The sequence below is a fragment of the Marmota monax genome, unplaced genomic scaffold (assembly GCF_021218885.2).
Source record: "Marmota monax isolate L192 unplaced genomic scaffold, Marmota_monax_Labrador192_F-V1.1 WCK01_AAM20220418_F8-fsc00022, whole genome shotgun sequence".
Taxonomy (NCBI): Eukaryota; Metazoa; Chordata; class Mammalia; order Rodentia; family Sciuridae; genus Marmota; species Marmota monax.
The window spans coordinates 8,432,434-8,440,201 of NW_026695215.1; positions in this window are offsets into that span (position 1 = coordinate 8,432,434).

Sequence of the window (7,768 nt, forward strand, 5' to 3'; positions counted from 1 at the left end):
GATCTACATATTGTGGGGTTGGGCTCCAAATTCCTTAATAGGACACCCATAGCACAAGAGTTAATAACAAGAATCAACAAATGGGACTTACTTAAACTAAAAAGTTTTTTTTCTCAGCAAGAGAAACAATAAGAGAGGTAAATAGGGAGCCTACATCCTGGGAACAAATTTTTACTCCTCACACTTCAGATAGAGCCCTAATATCCAGAGTATACAAAGAACTCAAAAAATTAGACAATAAGATAACAAATAACCCAATCAACAAATGGGCCAAGGACCTGAACAGACACTTCTCAGAGGAGGACATACAATCAATCAACAAGTACATGAAAAAATGCTCACCATCTCTAGCAGTCAGAGAAATGCAAATCAAAACCACCCTAAGATACCATCTCACTCCAGTAAGATTGGCAGCCATTCTGAAGTCAAACAACAACAAGTGCTGGTGAGGATGTGGGGAAAAGGGTACTCTTGTACATTGCTGGTGGGACTGCAAATTGGTGCGGCCAATCTGGAAAGTAGTATGGAGATTCCTGGGAAAGCTGGGAATGGAACCACCATTTGACCCAGCTATTGCCCTTCTCAGACTATTCCCTGAAGACCTTAAAAGAGTGTACTACAGAGATACTGCCACATTGATGTTCATAGCAGCACAATTCATAATTGCTAGACTGTGGAACCAACCCAGATGCCCTTCAATAGATGAATGAATAAAAAAAATGTGACATTTATATACCATGGAATATTACGCAGCACTAAAAAATGACAAAATCATGGAATTTGCAGGAAAATGGATGGCACTAGAGCAGATTATGCTAAGTGAAGCTAGCCAATCCCTAAAAAACAAATGCCAAATGTCTTCTTTGATATAATGAGAGCAATTAAGAACAGAGCAGGGAGGAAGAGTAGGAGGATAAGATTAACATTAAACAGAGACATGAGGTGGGAGGGAAAGGGAGAGAAAAGGGAAATTGCATGGAAATGGAAGGAGACCCTCATTGTTATACAAAATTACATATAAGAGGTTGTGAGGGGAATGGGAAAATAAACAAGGAGAGAAATGAATTACAGTAGATGGGGTAGAGAGAGAAGATGGGAGGGGAGGGGAGTGGGGATAGTTGAGGTTAGGAAAGGTAGCAGAATACAACAGTCACTAATATGGCATTATGTAAAAATGTGGATGTGTAACCGATGTGATTCTGCAATCTCTATTTGGGGTAAAAATGGGAGTTCATAACCCACTTGAATCTAATGTATGAAATATGATATGTCAAGAGCTCTGTAATGTTTTGAACAACCAATAATAAAAAAATAATTTAAATGCATATTTTACAGAAGAAATTAAAAAAAAATTTTTTTTGCTTATGTCAACATATTAATGTGTTTCCCTTATGTTTACCTCAAATAGTTTCAAAGATTTGGGTAATAAATTGAGGAGTTTGACTCATTTTGACTTGATTTTTATTCAGGGTCAAAATAAGAATAAGAATCTAGTTTCTTATGTAAGGCATAAGGATCTAGTTTCAACTTTCTACATGTGGATATCCGGTTGTCTCAGCACCATTTGTTGAAGAAGCTTTTTCTAATGAAAAATTTTTTTTAGCGTTTTGGTAAAATAATCAGATGGCTAAAAATTCATGGGTTTATTCCTTGTTCCTCTATTCTATTCTATTGGTGTATGCATGTATATTCATGCCAATAATATGCTGTTGGGTTACAGTGACTCTGTAGTATATTTTGAAATTGGGTAATATGATGCTTCCAGCACTGTTCTTGTTGCTCAGGATTGCTTTGGCTATTCAGGGGCTTTTTTGCTTCCATATGACTCTCAGGATTGGTTTTTCTAGTTCTGAGAAGAAGGTCATTGATATTTTGATGGAGATTGCATTGAATCTGTAGATCACTTTTGGCAGTATGGTCATATTAATAATATTAATTCTCCCAATCCATCAATGTGGGAGATCTTCCACCTTCTGGCATTTTCTCCAATTTCTTTCTTAATTGTTTTAGAATTCTCACTGTAGGGGCCTTTTACCTCTTTGGTTGGCTTTATTCCTAAGGTTTTTTTTTTCCCCTTAGGTTCTTGTGAATGGGATTGTTTTCCTGATTCCTTAGTCAGCAATTCAATATGTAATATAGAAAAGTTATAGATTTTGCATGTTGATATTTTTTATTTTATTAAATAAAGATAATTTCAGTGCTAAATGTATAAAATATGTAATTTTAGAAAGAAGGAAAATTCTCAGTGTAGTTTTGATTTGCATTTCCCAAATTGCTAATAATCTTGAATTTTTCCCATATATTTGTTGGCCATTTACATTTCTTCTTTTGAGTAATGACTATTTAGTTCATTTGAACATTTATAAATTGAGAGATTTTGTTGTTGTTGTTGTGTTGTTGCTGAGTTTTTTGAGTTCTTTATGTATTCTGGATGTAATCCTCCATCAGAAGAGTGTTTAGCAAATATTTTATCCCTTTTTGTGGATTCCCTCTGCATATTCTTAATTCTTTTCAAGGTTTTCAACTTGATGCCAGCCCATTTTTTAAGTCTTGGTGTCATTTCCTAAATTTTAGAGGTCTTACTGAGAAAGTTATTACCTGTGTCTATGGGCTGGAGTGTTGACCCTACATCTTCTAGGAGCTGCATAGTTTATGGTCTAGTTCCTAGGGCTTTAATCCATTTTCAGTTGACTTTTGTTCAGGATGAGAGATAAGAATCAGTCTCATTCTTCTACAGTCTTCCCAGAACTATTTGTTAAAGAGACTCTCTTTTCTTCAATGTGTTTTTGCCTACTTTGTCAAGGATCAGATAACTATATCTGAGCAGGTTTGTCTCTATGTCTTTTATTCTGTACCATTGGTCTATATGTCTTTTTAATGCCAGTATCATCCCGTTTTTGTTACTATAGCTTTTTAGTATAATTTGAAGTCAGGTATCGTAAGGTCCCCAGTATTGCATTTTTTTTTCTTTTGGCTTAGAATTGCTTTCACCGTTTTGGGTATTTTATTCTTTCAAATGATTTTTAGGACTTTTTTCTAGCTCTGAAAGGAAAGTCATTGGTATTTTGAAGGGGCTTGCATCAAATCTTTATGTGAGAGTATGGCCATTTAAATAAGGCTAATTCTGCCTATCCATAAACATGAGAGGTCCTTCCATCATCTTATATGTTATTCAATTTCTTTCTAAAAATGACCTTAGTTTTCACTGCAGAGGTTTTTCACCTCCTTGTTTAGATTTATTCCAAGGTACTTTTTTTTATTTACTTATTTTTGAGGCTCTTGTGAATGGGATAGTTTTCATGATTTCTTTCTCAGCAGATTCATTATTTGTATATAGGAAAGCTATTGGTTATAGTATATTGATTTTATAATCTGCTCCTTTGCTGAATTTGTTTATAAGCTCTAGCAGTCTTCTAATGAAGCTTGTTGGATCTTTTAGATGTAGGATCATGTCATATGCAAAAGTGATAATTTGATTTCCTTTTTTTCCTATTTTCACATTTTTTTATTTAATTATCTTGCCTAATTGCTCAGGCTAGAATTTCTAATACTATATTGGATAAGAGTGTTGAGAGTGACATCCTTGTCTTGTTCCAGATTTTCCAGTATTTTAAGATTTATAGTGATGTTGGCTTTGGGTTTCATATATAGCCTTTATGATGTTGAGGTAGGTACTTTTTATCACTAATTTCCTGTGTTTTTATCATGAATAGTTGCTGAATTTTGTCAAAGGCCTTCTCTTCATCTATTGAAATTACTATTTGAGATTTATTCTTAATTTTAATTATGTGGTGAGTTATATTCATTGATTTGCATATGTTAAAACATCCTTGCGTCCCTGACATAAAACCAACTTGTTCATGATGTATAATCTTAATATTTGCTAATTAAGTTAATAATTAATATTAATTTCTTAATATCTTATTAAGACGTTTTGTATCTATATTCATAACAGGTATTGGTCTATAGTTTTCTTTCCTTGATGTGTCCTTATGTAGTTTTCATATAAGGATAATACTAGTTTCAAAGAATGAATATAGAAGTATTCCCTCCCTGTCTGTTTCATGGAATAATTTGAGGAACATTGGCCTTAGTTCTTTTTTTTAAATTTTTATTTATTTTTTTAGTCATACATGACAGTAGAATGCATTTTGACATATAATACATACATGAAATGTACATACATCAATCAAATTGTCTATTCTATTCTGCTGCCCTTCCTATCTTCCCTACTCTTCCGCTCCTCTCCCATCCTTTCTCTCTATCCAATCTAATGTGACACACTTTTTTTTATTTTTCTCATTACAACATCATATATGTATTCTGTATAACAATGAGGTTCTCCTTCCATCTTCTGTGTAACTCCCCTTCTCCCTCTTTTTCTCTCCCACCTCTTGGCCTTAATTCTTCTATAAGTGTTTGATAGCATTCAGCTGATAATCCATCTGTCCCTGGAATTTTTTTTTTTTTTGGTGGGGGGTTGGAAAGTTTTTTAATTATTTCTTCTACCTCAATCCTTATTGATATGTTTAGGATTTAATGTCCTCTTGACTCAATTTTGGCAGGTCACATGTGTCTCAAAATGTATCCATTTCTTCTATGTTTTCCTATTTATTAGAGCGTAAGTTTTCAAGATACTCCCCAAAGATGCACTGGATTTCTGTGATATCTATGGTGTTTTCTCCTTCTTCATCTCAAATTTTGTTAATTTGGGTATTCTCTCTTTTTCTTTTGGTTTGTTTGGCTAAGTTCATATCATCTTTTTTAACTTTTCAAAGAGCTAACTGATCATTTCATTGATCCTTCATATTTTTAAAATTTTCAATTTCATTGATTTTTTTTTACTCTGATCTTAATTATTTTATCCTTTCTACTGGTTTTTGAATTAGTTTGTTTTTGTTTTGCAAGGGCGTTGAGATGCATTACTAGGTTGTTTATTTGAGGTATTCCTGATTTTCTTATGTAGGCATTCAGATATTAGTTTCCATCTTAGAACTACCTTCATAGTGTCCCAGAGGTTCTGGTATGTTGTATCACTAACTAAGAAATTTCAAATTTCTCCCTTGATTTTTTCTATTACCCTTCATCATTCAAAATTCACTGCTCATTCTCCACATGTTTAAATAGTTTCTGTAGGGTTTTCTTTTGTATTTATTTTCTAATTTTATTCCATTAGGATCAAAGAAGATGCAAGGATTTTTATGAGTTTTTTTTTGTATCTGATAATAATTGCTTGATGAGATAAAACATGGTCTATTTGGGGGAAGGTTCCATGAGTATCTGAGAAGAAAGTGTATTTGGATGTTGTTGGATGAAATATTTTAGAGATATATGTTAAGTCCATTTGAGTTATAATATTTTCTCAGTCCCAAGTATCTTTACTGAGTTTATGACTGGATCACTCATGTATTGGTTAGAGAGGTGTGTTGAAATCACCCAGAATTATTGTGCTTGGTTTTTATTTGAGCAGTTTTATGTAATTTTAACATTAATGCTTGAAGCATAAATATTTACCATCGATATATCTTTTTGGATTGTTTCACTTCCCAGTATGAAATAACCTTCCTTGTCTCTTCTGACTAAATTTGGCTCAAAGTCTCCTTTTTTGGATATGAGGTTAACTATTCCTGCTTGCTTTGTGGCTCCATCTGCGTGATACATCAATTTCCATCTTTTTATGTTCAGCTTGTGAGGTGAGTCTCTTGCAAACAATATGCAGTTGGGTCCTGTTTTCTAATTCATTCTATCAGTCTGTGTCATTTAGTTGGAGAGTTGGACCATTTAAATTCAATGTTATTATAAAGAGATGTTTTTTATTCTTGGTATTTTTATGTATTTGTAACATTTCTAATTTGCTTAGCTACTTTTCAAACAACACTTGTTCATTTGTAATTGGTGGGATTTGTTTTTTATTTCTTCTGCTGAATTATTTATTTTTATATTTCTTTAGTGCTAGTTACAGTAGTTAAAAATTCTTTTATTTTTTTCTTCTCTTGGAAAGTTTTTGTTTCTTCTTCAATTCTGAGGGATAGGTTTTCTGGATATAGCAATCTTTATTGACAGTTATTATCTTTCAGTACTTGGAACACAGGTCCTCCTGGCCTTTTGTGTTTGTGCTGAGAATTTGAGAGTAATTCCGATTGGTTTGCCTCTAAATGAGACCTGGTGGTTGTCTCTAGAGGCTTTGAAATTCTATCCTTGTTTTGTATGTTCATCATTATAATTATATTGTTGTGAAGAGCCTGCCTCCACTTTTTATCCTCTCTATCTTGGGTTCTAAATTCATCCTGTATCTGGATGCTCATCTCATTCTCAAGGTTTGTAAAATTTTCTCTTATTGTTTTTCAGAGGAGGTTATCCATTCCATTAGTCTGCCTCTCCCTATGCTCTTCAATTTCAATAATTCTTAAATTTGATCTCTTAATGTTGTCCCAGTGTTCTTGTATATTCTGGTCTGTTACTTCTTTTCTTGTCTTTAATTGTCTGAATGTTTAGGCTGACCACTCTGTCTTCCATCTCTGAGATTCTGTCTTCAGCATCATCTTCTCTATTAGACTTTCACCTAAATATTTTATTTGATTGATTGTGTCTTTCATTCCCAAGATTTCTGTTTAGTTCTTTTTCAACATCTTTATCTCCTTCTTGAATTTCTCACTAATATTCTGTACACATTTTCTTATTTAATTCAGTTGTCTTTTTGTATAGTTTTGAAATTCATTGATATATTATAGTCATTCTTCTGAATTATTTTTTTTTCTGATATTTCATCCACTTTAGTACCTTTGTAGTCAGTTGCTGGTGAATTATGAACTTTAGGATGCACCATGCTACCTTGTTTTTTTTATATTTCTTATGTTCCTATTAGGCTTTATGCATCTGTTTGGATGGACTTCTTTTCCACTCTTATGTCTGGCTCCTTTTTGGGGCACAGCCATCTCTTGCCAAAGTATCCTAGAATGATCCAGATTGAGATCCTAAAGAGGTTGACATCCATGGCCTTTGTGTTAATTCTTTCTGTTTTTGCTGTAGAAGTGAATGATCATGATCATTTCTAATTGACATCTGGTGTTTTCATCTCTTCTATTCTTTGTATTAAAGTATCTTGAAGTTTGAGTGTAGTTAATTTGTTTGTAGATCTAGGCTAGCTGTCTCTCAACTGGTTTTAGCTCAGAAGGAGAGTTTCTCCCCTGTGTATTTGTAGTGTTCCTGTAGATTCCCAGCTCATAGAAAAGGAGGAAGTAAATAATAGCAAAAAATAAAGCAAACAATATGTACTATTAAATGAATACCCAGTGCCCATTATGACATCTGCAACACTAAAACAGGACTGGTGGGGCCAGTAATTGCCAAAGGCAAGAACAATAAATACCCATGAACTAAATCTGGCATTAAAGTAAGTAGTAGGTGTCAAATATGCTATCCACAGAACTGATAACTGCTATAACATTAATGGTGGGGGAAGGAGTTATACAAGCAAAATAGTTCTAAAATATGTTTAAAATACATTTTGTTAAGATAAGATAAAATGTGATAAGAAAGTAAAAGAAAGCATAGAATGTTAAAAATGTGAACAGAGAGAAAGAAGAAGAGATGAAGCAGGTATTGGTTGTAAAGATGGAAGAAAAAAATGGAGAAAACAAAGCAATAGAGCAGAGAAAGAAGAGAATTTGGCTCTTAGTGGGAGAAGAAGGGAATCACAAACAAGCCAACAAAAACAAAATAAAAAACAAAATAAATTTAAAAAGAAAAGATATGTATATACCCATAT